We start from the raw sequence: 17,617 nt of genomic DNA on the forward strand, positions 1-17,617 counted from the left end.
GAGTAATTCTATGATTCTATGATTCAGTGGTGTAACCCTGAAAGACGAGTTACATCGTGGGTAACCATGCAGGTTTTTATAAAGGTGGCATGTAGGCTCTTGTTCATCACTGGTGAAATGCACAGTTTATGGTGGTGAGTGTGTGGAAAACACGTTTTGTAGCTGGGAATCTGCTCTATCAAATAGTGTTATGGTGGTCTTTGTATCTATTGTTACTTCCATAGAAATAAACAGAAGGCATTACTTTTGGAGCAACCAATGTTAAATAATGTACATGAATTAATGTAGAAGATTCCTAATTCAGCATGGGAGACTGTTCACTCAGCAACAATCCCAAAAGTGGATATTATACAGGGTAGGTTTCTTTTTCATTTGTTTGCTTTCTTGTTTGTTCGTTTTCTTTGGAATCCTTTTTCTCTAAGGCAAAGTGTGAATGGCCTTGCTTACGTATCTTTTTCAAGTGTACTTATCAAGAACACCTTTGATCTTTAATATATATCAAAGTTATTAAGGCAAGTGGTGTTGCATACCGAAAGCTGAGATCACTGTCCACTGACCTTATAAACAGAAACAGAACATCTCCAGCAGTAAGGGGCTTTTCACTTAGGCTGAATTTGATCCCAAGAGCTCTTGTAACTCTGTCAAAGCATAGACAGGATTATGACAATGATTTGTTTGCTTACAAACTACTGGCACTTGAAGGGAGATTTTTAAGAACCGTACCCAGTTATAAATAACGTGTTAGGTCTGTGTAAGTTCAAGATCATTATTACCAGTATTTGCCTTTATAGAGTAAATTCAGTCTATTCCATTTCCTAAGATGGGGGGTTAAAAATTGGTAGCTTCATACTGGGTACTATAATAGCACATTTGCAAGAATTCATTATTCCTGCTTGAAAGTGATACTATGCAGATGTAAAACTTAAGTGCAGTGCAAGTAGCTGTGGTCACTGACAAACTGTTGACCTGCTTGATGGAATGAAATTATATGTTCTTGTGCTGATAAAGAGAACATAGTTATATTTCAAGTGCTGCGTATGCAGCTTAGAAACATTTTATTTATTTATTTATTTTCATAAAAAATAAGTGGCTGCACTAACAAAAAATTCCAGAAATGAGAATTTCTGATTTCTGGACATATTTAATCTATTTAACTCTCAATAATTTTTCATTTGGAAAACAAGAAACAGTGATTGATAGAAGAAATGGTTACAGCAAAATATCAAACAAGAATGTCTAATCATTCAACAATTCAACAAAAGAATGTTTAATCCTCTCTTCAGGTAGCATTAAACATATCCATGAAGCAACCAAGGCTGTATGTACCTAGTATACTGGTATAGTATACTGTCAAAGAAACAAGCTTTTTCTGTGAGCGTTCTGAGATTAGAAGATGGAATTTGTGTAATATGGCAGCTCTAAGATGTTCTGTTCCCAACCACTATTTATTGTCTGTAGCCTAATGAAATACTCAGAGGATCAGTGGCCTTATTGTTAACTAGTGATAGTTCAGATGTATCTATGAGCTGATTCCAAAGTACTCTTACGCTGAGCTCAGCAGCAAGGTTTTTGGTGATGAGATTTTGGGAGGTGTATGTAAAACTTATGAATTCATAGGAGCTCACATTTTGCATGTTAAGTCAGCCCACAGGGATAGCAGATATTGACAGACTAAAACATGAAAGAAGAAATGGCTTTCTTCAGTGATCTTTTCCACCATAAATCAGCGTTACCACCATTTAGTTACATTACTGATTGATGCTGAATCCTTCCCGGAGGTGACAGTAGAACAAACGCAAAACAAGGAATCATTAAACTTTCCCTTCAGCCCTCCACTTCCACCACCACCAACAGCATAAGCAATTTAAAGCAAAAGAAAAAAAAAAAAGGCAAAAACCAAGCCTGGATTTTATTCTTGTGAGCACAGAGTAGGACATGCTGATATATGCTTTCTAAAGCTTCAGAATGAATTATCACATTAGGTGAATTTTTTACATCCAGGATTGAAGCTTCACTCTGAAAACAACCTGAATGATTTCAAGGACAGAAATCCATTTGGTCTCCAAAAAACCTCACCATTATTCCATATACATATTGAAAATAGAGTCTGATTCAGGGTCTTCAACCTGATTCTTAAATCTCTGTAGAGATTTTTCCTGAGAGGAATTTCCAGTTTTAAAATTGAAACTGCTAGCTTTGAGGAAAGCTCACACTGATGAACAGTAAATAGCTCAGAGAGGTAGCCCATTGCTATGAAACGGTACCCTGGGTTATTGGATGGGCCACATGCCTTTTCACTCTGAGAACACCATTGAGAACTCTCATATTCTGACTCAACATTCTGTTTTCACACAAACAAGCCAAAGAATCCAAGCCAGAGAAGCTATTTCATGTGGCTGATCAAGGAAGAATGAAGGGAAAAGAAAAAGGAAAGTTATTAATCTTATTCATGTTTTGGATACTTGCAATGTTGTCAGACACTACAGGGAAAAGCATGTAACATTTGTAAAGATTGCCTTTAACTTCTTGTGGATGCACGGACTTTTGTGTTATCGATGTTATTCTTTCTGTTATAGTCTCTGTAAGATTTGTTCGTAGATGTTTTTAAGTGAGGTAAACAGTGATGAGAGAGTGTGAGTACCTCCGGCTGTTTAAGCCCAGGCCCGCTCCTGTTCATCTACTGGGGCCCAGCATTGGGAATTGGGGTTCATGCCCAGTCTGCCACATGTCAAGTTAAATGATGATGTCAATTTTATTTCAGTCTCACTTCATGAAGCTAGTAGACTTAAACCACAATTTATGTCTTTAACATATTGAATTTTGAAAGATACGTGTGAGGTAGGAAGTGTTTATGCTCTTGTTACAAACTAAACACCATAGCAAAGAAAGTTATTTTCCTTTGCAGTCTGAATCCCAATGTTGCCATGATGTCTAATGAGATTTGAAAATATGTGGTCTCCTGTCATCACTTCCAATCTTGTTCTATGTGATTTGTTCCAGGGTCCGTTGGCAGTGAAATGAACAGAACTTCTTGAATGACTTGTTCTGGTGGATCATCTATTTTCTCTCAGGGATGAGGAAAAGCAATAGCCACAGGCAGCAAAGAATGGAAAACAGGCAAGTTCTGTTATACAGTGCAGCCTATAGCAACAATGCTTGTTTGGTTTTGGTTTGGGGTTTTTTGTTTTTTTGGTATGAAGTATGTATGGGTGATTCTGGTACACCCCCTCATCTTCCCCACACAGTTTACTCTTGCACCACAATAGGACCATATTAAAGCCCTCCCTTAAAACAACCACATTTCACATTCAGCTACGAATCCATTGTTGCTTTCATTACCGAACCCAGAGAATTTACAGGTTGATTATAAATATTTGTTATGCAGGAATGGATACTGGGTAGGGAGAAAAAAAGCCACCACCACCAACAACAAAAAAAACAAACAGCAGCTCACAAAAGCACTAACAGCACCCTCCAGCAAAAAGCATTTCAAATGTTTAAGCCATTGTACACCAGGAGGCTAGATTTCAGTTTCTATTATTGCTCAAAATGACAAAATACAGAATGAAAACAAAATAAAAGAAAGAAAAAGAAAAAGAAAAACCTTCCACAGATGGATGCTAACAAAAAGGGCATTTTTCCCGTCAGCTATATGACCGTGCTCAAATGGAGGTTAAAGGGATGTAAGCGAGAGCAGAAGATGACTTCATTTAATGTGTTCTCTAAAATTTTCACATTAAGCAAGGGGGAACAAATGACATCTTACTGTCAGATATATTTTTATGGACCTACAAGGCTAAATATTACTGTTTCAGGGAAGGCAAAGACACTAGAAGATTCCCTGCATTCTCCAAGCTCTTGCTAATTTCAAAATGTCTATACCTAGTGTCTCTCTCCAATTTATAAGAGGGAGAAGAGGTTGTTTGATATGTGTATACCCAGCGTGGGGGGGTCTGATCAGTTTGTAACAAATCTTAACCAAGGACATGGGGAAGGGAAGGATGGACAATTTAGAGTGATGCGGAAGGGAAGGCAGGCAATAGAAAAGATAGAAAAAGGCAAGAATTGCATAAAGCAGGGATAGTCACCACCAGGATCCAGCAGCAGTCCCATTGCAAGACATTCCGATGGTCCAAGGCAAAAGTGCAGGGGAGAGAGCAGCAGCAGCGTGGCCAGCCTTGGGCAGCAAGTGGGTAGCAGGAAGAAGCCACAGGGTAAGTCCAGGAGCAGGCAGCAGGATTCAGGTAGCAGGTCCAGGAGAGTCCGTCAGTGGGCAGGACTTCCGTAGTGAGGGATCTGATGGCAGCCACATTCTTCAGCATGCAGGTCTCAGGTCGTGAGGAATCTGATGTCAGAAACCTAACTTCATGGTTGCTGATCCCTCTTTTATCCTCCTTTTTTCCTGCCTAAGTGACATCCCTGGGTGCACACCTGTAGATGGCCATTTTCCTTGAGATAAGTCCTCACAAAAGACTGCTTCCTGGACATTCATCTGCAGCTTATCTCTCTCACTGCCCCTGGCCTTGACCATCTTTGTCCCTCAGACAAAGGATTTCTCAACCCTTGACCAGGACTTGCTTGGACTTGCTCATCTGTGTCCTTCTGCAAGCTTTGTGTCAATGGTATAAAAGAATAATCTCTTACATCTAGATATACACAAAAGAAGTAAAATTTTACCAGATCTACTTAAATTTCTTAATCTAAACAAGACTTCAGCATTACATGGACACTTCTTAGGGGATTTTATGACCTATGTAACAAACTTACATTGTCATAATGAATAGCGCGGGTTGTTTGTGTGTTTATTAATGCAATAGTTTCTGTAGTACTGGGAATATGTGAGTCTCTTGCTATTTAGAAATGCATGCAAAAGAAACATTGGAAAATGATGTCGTGCAAATTCAAAAGTCAGAAAGGAAACATAGAAGAACAAATGTACAGCTTCAGAAACTTCTTAGGAAGTGATCAGGATTGTTTTTAGTGCCTGAATTCACATATCTTAGTATCTGAAATCGTTTGGAATATTAATGAAAATTACTATAAACAAAACTTAATAATACAAAAATTAGTGAAGTTTGAATAACTTTTATTTCCCCTTGATCTACATGCAGTTCTGACATATATCAGCATGTATATCAATATGGAATACAACATTTCAAATCTATTTTTTCAGTGAGAATTGTGTCCACTAATACCTTCAGAATTACCATGGCTTTTTGGCACCCCAAAAAGACCCTGTGGAGGCTGGAGGATGACTGTTATCTTGGTAAGCTGCTATGTTAAATATTTTATACTATCTGATTTGTTAAATCCACAGAAATTATAGTCAGCTTTTGACTTGTTAATGAGCTTCTCAAGATCACAACCTACAAACACTTGAAACAACATGCTACATGTGTAAATATTGGTTAAATTATCTTTTTTATCCTTATTTATTTATTTATTTATTTTCTGGCAGCAGTTTGCTGTATGCAGACATTGATCAGCCTACATTTGGTGGTCGTATTGAAGATAAAGGTAGATTTGTGCTTAGAGGCCATTGCAGCTGCAAAATCAATAGCTGTGCATATTGGATACTCTTCTGCTTAAGGTCAGAGGTAGCTCGATTTTCAGTGTTTTGCATATATTGGACTTCTTGCCTTCTTCAGTGTTCTACAGCGTGGCTAGAATATTCACAAATCACTGGAATGGGCTTTATTCTCGGCAACAACAAAACCAGAAAATCCATGAAAAGCATTTTTCTTAATACTGCAGTAAACTGGTGGGTTTTGATGTAATACCTAGCAGTGTTCAGCAAGGTACAGATTGCCTTTAACTTCTATCTTCTCCACCTGAAGTTAAAGCTTATATGTAACAGTGACATTGTCTTGAAAGTAAAGTATGATTTGATTACTCCAAGAAAAGTTAGATGTTATTGTATGTGTTGGATGACTGTCTTATTTATTTGACAAACAGGAGAGCTATTAGTGAATTACACAAATCATCCAAAAGTGTCCGTAAAACGATTTCCCATGTCAACATTGGAATGAACATTTGACATAAAAGAATACTAGCAAAGCATCAGAAACTTTTTCTTGCTTCCCTTGCAACTGTTTTCCCCTGCAGATAAATACTGCAAGTCATTCATGATATAGATTTTATTATTATTATTATCTTTTTCCAGTCGGTATTGTAAAGTCACCCAGTTGGAGTAAGAAACCCAATTAGTTCTGGGTATGAATGATGTGAACAAATGGGAGTTGGATGCCAATGCCTTATAAAAAACATCCACCAGAGTCCCACATGTATGCCTGGCTTGATTTCCACCAAGCGTGGCAGTTGTTGCACTGCTAAGTTTTATCTTCCCATCTAAAGAAAAGAGGCAAGTGATAGAAGAAACATAAAATAAATTATTACATGGATATGCATATTGTGATGGAAGGAATTGTTCTCTGTGTCCTCTTTGTGTCAAGCCTTTTCCAGTCAGTCACAGTATTGTGTGTAGACGAGATGAATTTTTAAATAATCATCTTGTTGTCTCAAGAGCAGGGACATATGCTGTTGTCTTCCTTTAATATAATAACCATCATTCAAAAAGTTTCCTCTCCCATAATTGCCGAAGATTTCTTCTAGACCTATTCTAAACCAGACAGATCACACCAAAGACTTTGCCAAAATATGCTAAAATTGATTGCTCAGCTTATTGTATAGTCTTTAAAGGAGAAATAAAAATAAAATACATGCTTTTAAAGATAATCTTTAGCTTTGAGGTTCATTAATCCTTGTTTGATACAGCTGTGAAAGTCGATTGAGCACATCACTCAGCCCTCCCTAACAATTTTGGAAATAGAAACATCACTCCCTTCACTAAAAACACAATTTTGAGGAAAATTAAAAAATACTTTTCAATGTTTTCTAACATTAAGATACCAAAACTATTTTACTTTAAATGATAACCATATTAGCACAGCATATATATTTTTTTCAAGTCAGGGCACTATAGATAATTCATGAGAAACTCAAACTCACATTTCATTAGTGCAGCTAATCCAGATTTGAATTTTGACTGCACTTTTGCCACTGTTGTTTATTCTTCTGGGAAAACAATGTCTTTTCTTGATGACTTACAAGCAGTGTGCTCTTTTACTTCCTTAAAATCTTACACTAACATCTCAAGTTACTGAGCTTCAGAGTTGTTTTTCTTTTTTTAAATGGTACAGCCCAACAGTTTCACTGGAAAGGAAAGGTGGTAGTAGGGCAGGAATTTCAGAGCTATTAAGGCATTAAGGAAATAACTGCATCCAGAACTCACTGATTTTCTGTCACTCTAGTTTTGAGAGGCATAAATTACAAGCCATGACAGTTCCAAAATGAGCCTTCATTAATTTTGCAGCAATGCTACATTTTTTATATTCTCTTCTGAATTTCTGTGATTTTGATCATAAATTAAAATTGCTAAAGTAAAAATATCAGTTATACGGATCGACTTGATAGCTTTGTCGATAATGTTGTCAAAGAGGGATGGCAGAAGTAACCAGAGTGTGCCTTCCCCACTGCTGCCCCTTACAGCTTCTCTACAAAAGGGCTCATTTTTGCACTGCTGCCCATGGGCTGTCAGACAAACACTCCTTTAGCTGTGTGACAAACTGGCAAACCATTGGTTATTTCAGAAGCAAGCAGATTAGTTTAAAGCTACTTTGAATGTTGTTGAGGTTTTTGTTGCTTTTTTTCTCCTTCACAGTTGTTTATTTTTTTTATACTCATTTTCCTCTGTAAAAGTCATGAACACTTTTTCCCCTTTTTCACCATCAGCATCTTCAAATTTCAAAACCTCTATAATAACACTAATAATAAAAAAAAAAAGCCGAATAGATTTTTGAATGTCTGAGAATGTTATAAGATGATTATGGTGGCTGGAGAAGCTGTTTGAAATTCTCTTCGAGGTCATTAGTTTTCTCTGTAAGATCTTCTTATATTTCCACCTGGGGTTAGTACTGAATTTTTTTTCCAGATTGCTTTTCCATCCTGGAGGATTTCTGACTAGCATTTGTTGGAGCAAAGAGAACGTTGATATTCGTTGAGCGTGGGATCACATTAATCATCGTTATGGTAGCAGGTTTTAGGATTTACCTATGTATCCCTTTCTTGGGGAGGTTTTCTGTGAGAAAGTCTGTTGTTAGCAGGTTGTATAAACGCCCACAGGAAAAGAAAATAGAGTACATCATAAACTGAGGTCTTTCGCCTTCTCCTCCCTTCCCCCCCCCCCCCCCCCCCCCCCCAATAAAGTTACCCTTTGCCGTCCTGTTTTCTTGTTTTGCCAGACGCACACCATGTTCTATAGAAGAGTTAACCTCCGACAGTGATTGGTCTAATGCTTCTAAGCTGGCAAGTATCATCTTCCCAGAGTGAGTCTATGCAGGCAGGAGGTACTTTTGCTTTTGCTGTGCACTTCAAGTTCTGCAGTGCCCCATCTGGCGCTGCTGCCACCCCTCCTTTAAGGTAAGATAGAAATAACTCAGACAAGACTTCATCGGGGTAATCCTCTGTCAAGCTTTGGTGAGATAAACTTCACTGTATATAATGTTAGAGTTGCCCTGGACCTGTAAAACCCAGACATTCCTCAAGATGAGACATTTCTAGAAATTCAGAAGAAATAGTCAGTGTACTCAAGTCATATGGGTCAGGGTCTCTGTAATAGGGTGATGGGTGAGAAGATGTGCAGAGAAAATATGCAAGGAAGGCTAGAAGAAGTGACAGTCCTATAACCCGCATAGTCAATGGGGAGTTAAGTATGACGAGGTCAGTCAGAGCGAGATCCGGTACAGCTGCCTGGGGACTGTCTAGTCAAAGGAGAGCTCTGGCAAGACACCGAGAATAAGATTAATATTGACATTTTTCTATGAATAGAAAAGGAAGCAGGTGCTTCTAATTGTTTCACATAATGCATTCAAAACATATGCTTGATAACCACAGAGAACATTTGCTAGAGTGTTTACAGAATAATAAGCAGAACAATTAGAATAACAGCTCATTTTGTGTCCCTGGAACAGTTCCTCCATCCCCCACATCCCTATTCCTTAGCTCTGCTGGTTTTTTTCCCTCATTCTTAAAGCCTTTTAGAATGTCACTCTATGCATAGCATGGGCCAGTTTTAAATTCCTCATCAAACTGCTTTCTTCTCATTGACAAGATAAGTTGTATACCCCTCTGTCTGAACTGCAGATAACAGAGCCCTGATGAATTTGACTTTGAACTTTAGCCTGCTCCAGTTTTTTCTGAACAACCCATCGTTATACTAACTTGATAATCTAACTTGATGATCTCCAGAGGTCCCTCCCAACACCTATGATTCTGTGAATAAAAAACTTCAGCAGAGTTCAGCTTTGGTTTAAACTGGATGGAGAGAAGTTAGACACCAAATATAACTGTGAATGTATTTCAATTCTGCCTTGATTATATATTCCCTTTTGTTTGGCATAAGTTACATCCAATGACATCAGAAACTTAGTGAGACTCTGGCTCTGGGCTAATCGACCAAAGAAAAAAAATCCCATATGCCTCACTGAAATCTGAATAAGCTCTAGTATAAAAGAAGAGTTAAAAATTTGGAATTGATGTATAGGACTACATTTGTGTGGACTTCACATTAGAGAATTACCTATTAACGTAAAGAATGAAACTGGTGTGATTTATCTGCGTCTCATGCTGTAGTGTAAAAGCAATTCCACTGCATTATCATAGGAGATCCCTGACACTATCTCAGGGGCTTTTGTTTATTTGCTTTTACGACTGGCTTGCACACTTGAAATATCAGTCCAAATTCCTGGAGATTTAAAGTAATCGGCAGAAGAGAGTTTAAGAAAAGGAAGAAAAAGCTGGATTAGAAGGCAACTAAACATCTTGATTTATCTCTCTCTGCTTTGTTTCTCTTGGAAAAGGGTGAAGGGTTGGACAAACAGCTCAACATAGACATCTTGTAAGTTTTAAAATATTTAACTACTGAGTAGATATTAAAATATCCTCTTTATTTTTAGATGCTGTGTTTTGCTTCTGTTTGAGTAACATTTCCACATGATAGCACTAACAAGAACTCTGCTTCATTACAATCGTCTCAAAAGGAACTTTTCGAAGAAAAGAAACTCTATCATAGAAATTGCTTTTTTTGGCAAGAAGTGCTGCATAGCTAGAGGTTTTCTTCATCAGTTGGGTGAATTCAGCTCGTCTTTTTCTAAAGTCTGTTGAGATAGTATAGAAGATCAGAATGAACGCCAAATGATATGGCTTTGTTAATTGCAGCGGTTCTAGAAAAGGTCAAGTTATGTTGTGTGTGTGACAACTGGAGCTAAGTGGGAACTGTAAAAGTTGTGTGTTTTTTTTTACCATCTGAAGAAAGGAAATGCTCTTAAATTTCAGCTCTTTTATGTAGATAGTGTGAATTGGCTGTGAATCCACTCCCTGCATTAGTTGTAAGTAATCCATGTCTTCATGGTTGCTAGAGAGGAACGTGGCTGAGAAGGGCGGCCTAATCTTACACTCATAAAGAGGGCTATAGACTGGTTTTTCTTTCTTAAGCAATACGAGAAGAGGTAACTGAGACTTTTTTTCCTATTAAAACTTCCAAAAAACAGAAAATGAAGTTTTCAGAGATGAGTTTAAAGAGATATCACATGCAATCAATGTTTTTAATATAAACAGGAAATACAAGTGATATGTCTATAGTGCAGCACCGTTATGGTAAGTTTGAAGAAGTTGTGGCAATCTTTCAATTTTTTTCAAGCCAATTATTACAAAAAGCTGGAAAAATGGGTCATAACCTGGTGGGAATGCATGTTTGAAACACTCATTAAATGTATCCTTTCCCTTGACCTTAAGTAACATTAATGCAGTAATTTTTACATCAGTGCACTTTTTTTTTTTTTTTTTCTTCCCATGTAATTTCAGCTTAGAAGAGTAAATTTGGTCTTCTGATTTGGGTATTCAGTTTAACTTATCTTAGGCAGCTATTGCAGCTTATGCTGGGCAGAGCTAAGATTCTTTGCATGGTGTAGTTGCCACATTACTATTGCTTAGTGAAGTGAAACACTTGTTTTTGTGAGTCTTTGAAGAATGTAATTTATAGTGAAATCTTATATTACCACAGTGTTTTTGCAGCTGAGAAATCAGCTGCCATATTCCCACTTAGCTTGTGGTGAATGTACTTTACATCTGCAATTCTTTTGTTTTTAATTAGTAACCTAAATTATCTTGTACAGGAGTAAACAAGAAACCAAGAGGGAATCCTTACAGTCTATCACTTCATGCTATATGAAATATGTATACATACATATGACAAGATCCATGCACTTTGTGGAGCAAATATTTGCTGTTGTTGGGATGGTTAATGTTGAAATAATAATCAAGTTTTCTTTGATGGAAAGTCAGGGAGGAGTCACAGATATTCTGGGAATGACTCTACAATCTACAGAAACTTCCAAGTAATCTCAGTAGTATAGGTGCATGCTAAGAAATCTGCCTAGTTTGATAGGAAAATGTCTGTCTTCCTTTCTAGTGTTCCCTATATGTTTGAATGCGATGTGACCTTTATATAAATAGGCAGCAATAATGATCTGAAATGCAGTTGCTCAAAAAGAAGGGAAGACACATTTATCTGTGTTGAACTTCTCCGTTGGCTTTTCTGTTCAGTATTTTTGTAAGATGTATGAAGTGGCTGTTGCAGCTCAAGATCAGATCAAGATCATCGGAGTAAGTATGCTTATTTGAAACTTCTTTATTTCATATATTTTTGCTCTTTCATTCCAAAAAATCTAGTGTAGTCGAAGTGACTCTTTATTTGAATTGCCATCTGACTTCTTATTTTCAATTCAAAGCATAAACAAGTACTTGCTGTTCATGGTGGGGTACCGTCTTTGTGTAAAATACTTTATTTACAAATAGAAACCTGACTTGGCATGTCAGATAAAAAAAAAAAAACAGAATATACCTTGCACTCAGGTCTGCTCTGCTGTTAGAAACTGGGGTTGGAAGACTTACAGCATTCCAAATAAAGCAGAATTCTGGTTATTTTGCAATCTGTTTTGACTGGGTTTTCTTCTGGCTCTTTTCCCCTGCATCACTAACCAAATGTAGATTATTGTATGTCTCAGGTTATGTGCAACCTGTTAATTATATAGCACTGCTGTTTCTTTCTAAAGAGCATGTAAAAAGCAAGTAAAATTCAACTGTGCTTTAAGAAATGCTTTAAGCCAAGTGATCAATGTATCAAATGTAGTTGTTGTTTAGAGGGAATGCCAGACTAACTGGAAAAACCTTTGTTTGGGATCTAGAAACAGAATGGAACAGGTTCTTTTTTATGCTGTTTAAAACCAGCAAATTATTCTGTTGCAAAAGGGAAAGTATCTTACTGGACTGTTCCATGGTGAGAAAGCAATGGTATTCTCCCAGTGCTCTAGGAGTTAGAGTTTACCTAGCAACCGAATATCCCAAGCTGGAAGGGATGCACAGTGATCATACATTTCAACTCTGAGCTTCATGCAGCACTACCAGAAATCCAAACTTTGTTTCTGAGAGCAGCATCCAAGCTCCCCATGAGCTCTGGCAGCTCAAGGCTGTGCTTACTCCCCCGGAGAACCTGTTCTGTGCCCACTGCCCACTTCTTAAACACCTGACCTCACCATCCCTGATGAAACTCTGTGCTGGTCCCTCAGGTCCTGTTGCAGAGCCACACTAGCGACCAGGACACCAGACTGATTGCAATCTCATTTATTAAAACCCTGTATATTTTTGTCTAGTTGGATGTTTTATCCAGTAGGATTCTGGGAGAAAGAGTATTAAAAGCTATGTTGAAATCCGGAAAGATTAGATCAACAAGCTTTTCTTAGCCAACTAGGTGGGTAACCTTGTCATAAAAGGAGACTGAATTGGTTAAACAGTACATTCCCCTCCTGAACTTGTGTTGACTGTGACCAGTGATTTCGTTGTCTTCCAGGTGTTTTTCAGAAGCTCGAGGAAAAATCTTCTCTGTAATTTCACCACATGCTGGACTGAGATTGACGGGCCTGTAATTACCAGGGTAGTAAGTACTGGTGAGCAGCCAGCTGAAGCCAGTCTTTGCCAAGTCAGAACAGGTCTTGAAAGTAGTTACCACATCAGTACAAGACTCTACTGCCTTCTACTTTTTTTTTTTTTTTTTTTTTTTTTTCCCCTGGATTTGTCTGATAGGTATCGAAATCACCACTTAGTTTTTCATCTTGACATGCTTTCATTTTCCTTTTTATCAAGTAACAGAATCATAAACCAGTTGGAAGGGAAATACTGAATGTTATCTGCTGCATGCTGCTGTTCAGGTGGTGCCACTGAGTGCTGATTGCTCAGGACCATGATGAGGTGGCTTCTGAGTGTCTCCAAGGGTGGAGCTTCCATGATATTTCTGGCCAAATTGGTCACCATCACAGTAGAAGTGTTTCCTGGTGTTCAGGTGAGTACTGACTGAAACAAAGTAAGTTCCATTACCTCATTATGTCAAGTGCTGAATGTATCGCTGTTGCAAATAGAAGTGAAAATATGGCCTCTGCTACATCTCTGATCTATAGAATAAAAACAAAAATACCATCTGTTCACCAGAAATGTGGTAGATAAGGAAAATATCTGCATTTTCATTGTCAAATGATGAGCAACGAACATGCGTTTGTCCACTTGAAGTACTAGTGAAATGTTCTTATATTTTAGAACAAGAAAAAACTTTCATTAATCTTAGTTTTTTGTTCAAGCCAGTAGAAACTGAGGTCAAAATAGAATTTTTCTTCTTACATGTGGGAGATTAATACATCTGCACATTGTGCAGCCTCTTCCTTACCAGAGAGGATATTTTCAATTTATGCCACACCAACTCCTGTAGCATAGTACTGATTCTCACTAGTGTATTCCAAAGAGTGGTTAATTAATGCTATATGGTTCTTTGGTGTGTGTATATATATATATCATTGCATCATATATATGCAACAGAGAACTCCTTGCTTTCTGCCTTTACATATTTTTTTTTTTTTTTGGGTTTTCTTTGGGTTTCCCATAAAACCACCTCTAATTTTCCAGCCTCCATCAGCAATCTCCAAGCATACAAAGGTGTGCTGTGTAGTGGATGCAGCCTTGAGTAGAACTGGCTTAATGTCAATGCCAAATTTATTTCTCCTTGTATGTCTCTCCAAGGCAGGTATCTGCAGGGGACAGAAGGATTTTTAACATTACATTTCAGGACCTTGGTTCTGCTTTGTTAACTCCAAAGATGTGTGATATATGACAAAGACTGAAAGCCATTAGAGCCCCGCATTCAGTTGACAATACCATTTTATACAATAGTATACTGCCTGTGTGTTATCTTTCAGGAGAGTAGGAAGCATCATTGATTTTTAACTTGATTTTTCTTTTGTTCATCTAGCAAATAGGCAATGTGAAAATATTCTTTTCCCCAGATTATTTAATTTTATAGATTTAGGCCCAGAATACATCTCATTCTGAAGAATGGATTTGGAGCCACAGTGTAAGTTTAGATGTTGAAGGACTTTTTCTGTACTTTATCTTAAAAAAAAAAAAAAAAAAAAAAAAAAAAAGTTTAAAAAATAAGCCATATTATTATGCTATGTAAGTGTCTCATACAGTGGTATTTCACTACTTTATGAGAACTGTAGAAATGTGTCTATTTATATAAAGGTGAATGTCACCAAAGCACTTCCCACTTCGTCATTGACACTGGTTTTAATCATGTATATTTTCAGTATTTGATAATTTGGAACAGCTCAAAAACATGGTGTGAGGACTTGAAAATGTTTGTCTCACTCTAGAAGTCTTTAAAATGAATTACAACTACTATCACAAACCACCATAAAATAAGGTCTTTCGTACAGTTAGGAAGACCGGCACTGTGCAAAGAGGCAGGCACAGAAAAAGCCTCTCTAACTGGAGTTGTCAGTAATACTCGGTCTAACTTGCTGTTCTTCAGCTGCCCTATCACAAAGTCTGTTCTGGGAAAGCCTTACTAATCGTTCTGCAACACACCAAGCTGGGTGGCAGCCTCCACCTCAGGCAGCTGCTCCCTTGGAGTGAGATCACAGTGACATTTGGAAAACTGAGCAGCTAAATTAGAATGGATAAAATGTACTGAAAGGAGAAACAAGTGTAATGAAGACTGATTGATTGATGCTATTAATAGCGTGCCTATTTTGTTCATTTGTTTTGTGTCCAGAGGCTGTGATAATTCTACAGTTTGCTTAGATGCTTTACTATTTAATGCTAGGTCACATTAAAGAATAGATTGATGTATTGACATTTATAACAAAAGAAGCACTGAAATACTCCGCTTGACTAGCTAAGGTTTTTCCATCTCACTAAAGTTCTCTGAGTGTTTTGGCAAGTGAAAGAATGAAAATGATGAAAATTGCCCTCTTAGATCTTCTGTAAGCCCAGGTCTGCATCCTGTTTTTATTTTCCATCTGATCTGTGAGTCTAGCCCTTTACTCAGTTGCTTTTCTTCCAAGTTCCACTAAATCCTATTGGAAATATTCTGAATTTGCTGAATGTAACAGGCATGTAAGCAGTCACGGCATTGCCATTAACCTCACGTCATTTAAGAACATAAAATAGACAACTAAGCATATAATCTATGAAGTCAGGCAATCTTGTCTGCTTGTAGAATAACATAGATTTTCATCCAGTTATTTTTGTATTTTTGTATTGAACACGGATTTGTCTATATATGTGGCGTCTAGGCTTTCAGACAAGGTATCTTGTTCTTATTAAGACTTCAAATGTGGAGAAGATTCTTTTATTTGCTGCCAGTGTTTGTAATGTCTTTTCTGAAATTGTATGAGAATTCAAGATTCTGGTTCTTCTGTAACTGGCAGACCCTCTCAGCATGATCATTGTGGATAAGACCTGTCATCTCTGAATTGTCCTTTGAGCTGAACATAACTAAATCTAGCATGACCCTCTTTATCTAGCCTTTTTCCTCAGCCCAAAGGTCTTTTGGTCTTCAGTGTTGCTTCTTTAATGCCTCTCTAAAGTATGTGTAAAATGAAAACGTATTTTAAAAGGAAGTTCAAGTGCTGTTCTCATGCTTTTCTATGGAGCTCTCTATCATTGAGCTTTCTTGAACTGTGCCAGATTCATGTTACTCCTCTCAACCTGAGCCCCACCCTGGAAACTGATTTCCAGTTTCTGTCTTCTGTGATTCTTCTATAGTAGAGCAGCACGCAGCAATATGTAGAGGAGGAGGTGCTTGGATGAAGTTATTGATGAGAAAGAGAAAATAAAGAAAGAACTGAAGTGGCATAATCATGGGTATCTACTGGGAAGTGGTAGGTTATTAGAGGCTCAGGAAGTGGTGGTATGGTGAGAGTAAGTTAACTCCATGAAATGATCTGAGGTTTTTACTCTATTAGCAAATACATTCCTCAACCAATTCTACTGAAGATACATATGTACTGAGTCTCTGGAAGAGCTGCTCAGGAAAGAAAAAACAAAACAGTAGAGCTTTGAGATGGAAGAAATGAGTTTAAGGGAACTATTCTGTCAGCGTGTTATTTCTGTATGCCATAGACTGATCCTGGTAGTGCATATCTGGAGTTTTGTGTGTGTGGTTTTTATTCAGGATATTCTGTTCAGTCATTGAGTTTTGGTGTAAATCAGCTTTACATTGCTGTTCATGTTTTATGTGAAAACACTTCTGAGGTCATGTGTTTGGAAAGTTTTACACTGTGGCACTGCTGTAAAGTAAGTTAGTTTGTTTTCAAGGAATATGTTAGGAAGAAACAAGGTATGTTAAGCAGTGTCAAAGGGGCTAAAGGGGTTTGTTATTCTGCAGACATGAGTTGTATGCACAGATGAGTCAAATTTTCTGAGCGTAAGACATGAAGGCTTTGGATTCACTCATCTAATTTATTCCTTTCTTTACATTATGTAGATTAGCCTGAATTCTCTCATAGCTACTAAGATGCCTCAGCCACCCGGCTAATTCTTTCAGTGGTCGTACGGGGCTGTTCACAGAAAAGAAAGCAACTGAGTTTCTCATCCCGGCGCTGTCAGTGCACTGGTGTTTCTATGCAACACATTGATGCAATAATAATTTTTTTTATGGTGAAAGAAGACCAAATTCTTTTTTTTTTTTTTTCCCTGTTCTGCTTAAACCAAGAAATTTAAATTCAGCGTGTGCGTCATTTAAGACATTCTATTTGTAATCCATTTTATTCCTAGACTTATTCAAAAAAATGCTTAGATGTTCTTAATGTTCAAAGAATTAATCATCGTCAAACCATTAGTAAGCCTGAATGGATGGACTGCAGAGTTCTGTCTTACTAAGATGTTGATGTTGATACCACAGAAACATCATCTTACTCTCCCAGCATGGACAGCATGGACTTCTTTCTCACCTTTTTTTTTTTTTTCTTTTTTTCTTTTGAAGTGTTTTAATTTACTAACAGTTTAACCAGTTAGTGTAACAGAGCCTCACTTCTATTTTATCCACTGACGCCTATAAACACCACAGGCTGAAAAAAAGACTTCTTTTCAAAAAAGAAGTTGACAGTGGAGGCTAAAAGCAAGCAAAAATACAGATATTTCTTGCACAGAGATATGTTTGAACACATGGAAT

The 17,617-nt window shown here is 37.5% G+C and overlaps 1 long non-coding RNA gene across 1 annotated transcript in view; it reads left to right on the forward strand.

The window, feature by feature from the left end:
- The first annotated feature begins 13,161 nt into the window (after window positions 1-13,161).
- LOC107310860 overlaps window positions 13,162-17,617 on the forward strand; it is a 26,483-nt gene continuing 22,027 nt past the window's right edge. Inside the window, exon 1 of the long non-coding RNA XR_004306691.1 lies at window positions 13,162-13,453. This is a non-coding gene — a long non-coding RNA (uncharacterized LOC107310860). The remainder of the gene's footprint in view (window positions 13,454-17,617) is intronic.

This window comes from Coturnix japonica, chromosome 3 (assembly GCF_001577835.2).
Source record: "Coturnix japonica isolate 7356 chromosome 3, Coturnix japonica 2.1, whole genome shotgun sequence".
In the NCBI taxonomy this organism is placed as follows: domain Eukaryota; kingdom Metazoa; phylum Chordata; class Aves; order Galliformes; family Phasianidae; genus Coturnix; species Coturnix japonica.